Source organism: Ictidomys tridecemlineatus, unplaced genomic scaffold, assembly GCF_052094955.1.
Source record: "Ictidomys tridecemlineatus isolate mIctTri1 unplaced genomic scaffold, mIctTri1.hap1 Scaffold_145, whole genome shotgun sequence".
NCBI lineage: Eukaryota > Metazoa > Chordata > Mammalia > Rodentia > Sciuridae > Ictidomys > Ictidomys tridecemlineatus.
The window spans coordinates 415,681-420,960 of record NW_027521284.1 but is presented as its reverse complement, the minus strand read 5'-3'; positions in this window follow the sequence as shown (position 1 = coordinate 420,960).

The window sequence follows — 5,280 nt, the reverse complement described above, 5'->3', positions numbered from 1 at the left end:
ACAAGTGTGAAACATATACCATGCTTTGATTCCCGAGCATTGAGAGAAAGTTCATTGCCAACCATCACCTTCAAAACCTGGCACCAGAATTTTGATATTCAAATCAGTGGAGACAGGATTAGTTAGCAGAGCTTTGCAGTTTTACCCCTAGTAAAAACACTTATTACCAAAATACACATTATTTCAAAAGAAGTTTTTTTTTGTTTTGTTTTTCCCCAAAATGTGTTATTTATGCTTTGTTACATGTTTTGAGAAGCAATTTAGTTTTTTTTTTTTTTACTGTATCTGAGTTTTGAACTGGATCGCTAGATACTATCCCAGTATAAAAACATTTAGCATTTTATTTAAGTATCATTTAAAGGAAAATTGTATTTTCTATACATTTTATTGATAGGTCCATATTTTTCAAGAAATATGAAATAAAGGTAGAAATTTTTTTTACTACATGAGGCATTTTCGTATGAATTAAACTATTTTTTTCTTTTCTCTATTATTTCTGTCACATTAGATTTGAGATGTTTTTATATGTACTAAAAAGCACAGTATTCTCTAAACATATACTTTATAAAGAAAAAGTTTATGCTGGACACAGTGGCTCCATGCCTGTAATCCCAGCAACTCAGGAGGATAATGCAGGAGGATTGCAAGTTCAAGGCCAGCTTAGGAAACTTAGTGAGATACTGTCTCAAAATAAAAAATTAAAAAGCCTGGGGCTGGGGTTGTGGCTTAGTGGTAGAGCACTTTCCTAGCACATGTGAGGCACTGGGTTCAATTCTCAGCACCATATATAAATAAATAAATAAAAATTTCATCAACAACTAATAAAATTATTTTTTTTAAATTAAAAGGCTTGAGATGTGTCTCAATAGTAGAACACACCTGCCTTCAACCCCTTAGTAATGGAAAGAAAAGAGTTATGGGAATAAAACAAACTTTTTAAGAATTTCTGTCCTACCTGTAACCAGGGACTCTTAACAGTTACCTGTCACTTTGAAATCTCATAAAAATGCATTACACTTATACCTTCATAGGTAATTGGTTATTTCATCATTATGAAAAATTAAAAATGATACTTTTCTGCCGATGATATCTAACTCTTGCATGGATGGTACCATACAGGATGAAATGGCATGAAAAAAATTATTTTTCTTTTTTCTTTTGGTTTAAGATGATTGTGTCTGATCTTCAAATAATCATCCTCTTTGGGATGTTAATGTTCATTATCCCATCTAATTTTGAGAATAAAAAGCTGCTACCCCAAGATGTGTCTTTCACTCAATAAAGCCAATAAAACTTGTTTGAAGTACAAGAATTTTGCTGATTTCCTTGTATATAAGATAATTACCAATGAATCTTTTGAAATCTCAAATACTTGTGTGTGTGTGTGTGTGTGTGTGTGTGTGTGTGTGTGTGTGGTGCTGGGGATTGAACCCAGGGCCTTCTGCATGCGAGGCAAGCACTCTACCAACTGAGTTATATCCCCAGCCCCTGGTTGTTGAAATCTTAGTTCAACTTTTTTAACCTCAGCAGGGCCATACAGAGATGGTTTGGCTTTCTTATGTCATTCTGGTTGCTATCACAGTATACCATAGGTTGGTGGTGTATGAACAACAGAAATTTGGAGTTCTGGAGGCCAGAAAGCCAAACCTCTAGGTGCTGGCTGGCTGGTGTGATGGGATCTGTTTCCTGGCTCATAGGCACCGTCTCTGCACCAGCTCCTCCCATGGTGGAAGGGCTAGATGTTCTCTCCAGGAGCTCCTTACAAGGGCACTAAATCCATTGGTGAACACTCCATCCTCATGATCCCGTCACTCCAACAAGCTCTATGTCCAAACGCCATCTCATTGTGGATTCATTTTCAAAGTAAGGATCTGGGGGGTGGGGTGGCCCAACTGTTCATTCCTTAGCACCTAGTAATGTTCATTCCAGAGGATGGACAGATGCCAGACAGCACTTATTGGTAGAATTTGGAGAAGCCTCTCTCTGGCTGTCTGCTTGGTAGGTTTCTCCATTTTTTTATGTTGTTCAGGTTTCCTAAACTGTGTCTTCTGTTCCTTGAAGCTAGTAACCATGTGTTTTCTTTCCTTATTTTATTCACCTACAATAGGTAGACTGCATCCTGACCTCCAACTAGATCTGCAGATCAGGAAAGTCAGCTGGGACTGTCTCTTTCCCAGAGTTGCTTCCCTAGTTCAGCAACTTCCTGATGTGGGTCTCATTCCAGAGCCCTCAGTATTTATTGTATTTTGTCTATCATGGTTTTGTCTGCAGAACATCCGGTCCTGAAAAGGATCTATCTCTTAAAGTCTGTAACTTTGCATTGCAAATAATTTTTCATGATACATCTTTAGTGTTGTTGGTTTTTTAATATTTATTTTTTAGTTGTAGGTGGACAGTATACCTTTATTTTCTTTTTATGTGGTGCTGAGGATCAAACCCAGTGCCTCATATGTGGTAGGTGAGTGCACCACTACTGAGCCACAATCCAAGCCCTCATCTTATACATCTTTGAAAACATCATTTTATTAACTGTTTCATCATAGGATTATGGAATAATTTATTAGGTTGAACAGTATTCTGTAACCAATTGAATGTCAATTTTATAAGTCAAATTTATAACCATTTTCATAAGAAATGGTGAAATGGTGGCTGTTTCATATGACTCAGGCTAGTAAATACACTTATATGTATTTATAATTTATTTTATCCTTGAATATCTATAGACATATAGAAATATTCTTTATTTCAGGTTATTTGTATTGCATGGAGTCTCACATTGAAATGCTTGGTTCCAAATTTATGTACCTCTTGAAACCTCTGGAATAAAATAGCTGACAGTATCATTTAATTTAAATGATATAAAATGTGATTTTTTTCTAGAATTTTTGCATGCATTTATGGTATCCAAAATGGCACCCATCCAGAAACTGGTAATCCAGTTATATTTTGACTTTGCTATATTTTTATTGGCAAAATGTTATTTAATTTGATATGTATTGGCTCATTATTATTTACATTGAATATATTCTGTAATGTTTGTTATCTTCTTCGTCTCTTCTTTGGACAAGTGTATTAGAGCATTTTAGATGTTTAGGGATACTTGAGATTTTCATCATGAAATTTCCACTTTCACTCACATTTGAGACATTCAAATCTGCTACTCTTAGGAAACTTTTAAGAAGCTCCTATATGCAAGAAAGGAATTATTTCAAACTTATTTCACATTTGTATTGTTATAAATGGGCTGAGAAGACATCCAGACCCATAAATCTTTCTTGCCTAGAATAAATGCTATACGTAGGAAATACAAGTGGTCAGTACAGCTCATGCCTGGCCATGTGACCTAAGTTTTAGTAAGCCTGGAAAAAATAAAAATTACATGGATGAAAAACAGGAAGGACAGGGCAGAAGATAAAGAAACTAAGATAAGACAAATCTTTTATGTCAATACAAACAGGAGATTTGGAACCATCGCTGTGAGCTCATTGTACTGTGGCAATAGCATTTTGAATGTCTTAGTGGTTCTGTTTACTATATTCTGAAAAACAATATAAAAAGTAAATTTCCAACTCTTAATTAACCCTCAAAAGAAAATGAGTCCAATGTGTTCTCTGGACTCACACAGAGTATTACAAAATAGTATTCTGTGATTGCAGAACGTGTCTGCTAATTAATATGTTTATTTTGCAGCAAAGAAAGTTTAATTAAAAGAATGAACTGTGGCCTCTAAATATTCCATAGACTAACTGGTTCCACAGCACTTTTTGAAACTGCTAAAAATACGCCTACAAAGAATGTACCTTTGTATCATCATTCAAAACAAACATCAACAACAAAAGTCAGTTCCTACGCCTGTCGATATTTATGCTAAACTTTTTAGAACAATTTTAATGAAGGCTGAGGGGGGGGCAGCACTCCAAGGTCAGGGTCAGTGATTGGCCCCCGGGGCCAGTGGTCAGTCACACCCCCACACGGACTGGCTCTCGCACCAGGAGAGGGTCAGGAAAGCTTTGATACAGTTTAACCAGAGCGCCTCAGACCCAAACCTGGAGTTGCCCAGTCACGTGTGAGAATGGCTCCCCACACCCGGTAATTCCCTCCTCCCCCCAAAATACCAGGACTCTCCCAGAACATATAGAAAGTTTTTCTGCTTCATAGGCCAGCTCACAGGCCTCTGAGATAAGAATTTACTGCAAGGATCTGCAGCAGATGACCAAGAGGAAAGCCGTGGCAGCCACCTCTGATTGGAGGGTGACAAATATTTTTGATTTGTACAAGCAATCAATGGAGGCCTGACGGCATATGATTCGATAACACCATTATCTTGGATACATGGGATAATCTAATTAATGCCTGTAAAATGAAGAAATCCCTGCTAAAAGCCAGGGTTCTCATGACCTCCTAGGGCCAAATCAGAGGTATGAATGATTCCCTGATATGAGTCAGAATATTTTACCTTTTTATTTGTTCCAGAATTAATGCTCTCGGATTCTCCAAAATGACTCTTGACTGGCAGTGAGACTCTGCAGAGGGAATGAAGGCGGCTGCTTTTGCACTTCCAAGGTTGTGTTTGAAGGACGCCTTTCTCGGTGGAACAGCCTGCTTTCCTTGATGATAGCAGTTGGCCAGAAAGCCCCTGTCGATCTACGACAACGATTCGCAGCTGCTAGACTGAAATGGCATTTCCAAAACTACCGCTCTTCTGCTAAATGATTTTTCTAGGCAAGCTGCCCTATCACTAGCAACACTGCTTTGCCAGGAAGCGACACTCCTCCAATGGCCCCTGCTCTGGGAATGGTACCAAATGATGGTTCAGGCAGAGGGTGGGCAGTAAATCAGCAGGAAAAAGCTTTGAAAAATACCCCTGCTCTTCCTGTCTTTAATGTCTTCCCACTTGACTGGCCTGTCTCGCTCACCTTCTGCTTCCATTCAGGAGATAACCCTTTCCTCCCTCCTCCCCTGTTCCATGGGTGGTTCCCAAGGAGGAGTATTTTCACTTGACATGATTTTCCTCAATTGCATGGGAGAGAATTCACACCTCTCCAAGCTCATGTGATACATGTCCACGTGACACCCCAGAATTGGAGTCTTGCTCCAGTGCCTACGGGCAGCTAGGTGACACCTGGTAGATTAGGATTGGGTGTGAGTGGGAACTGGGTCTGAATAAAGTGTCAGACAGTGTAAGAGGGCCAGGAGAGAGGTCCCCAGCAACAGCAGAAGGTGTCTTTTGCACACAACTGCTCTGGCTGAGAGCTGTCTGCTGCCTCTGACTTTCCTGGA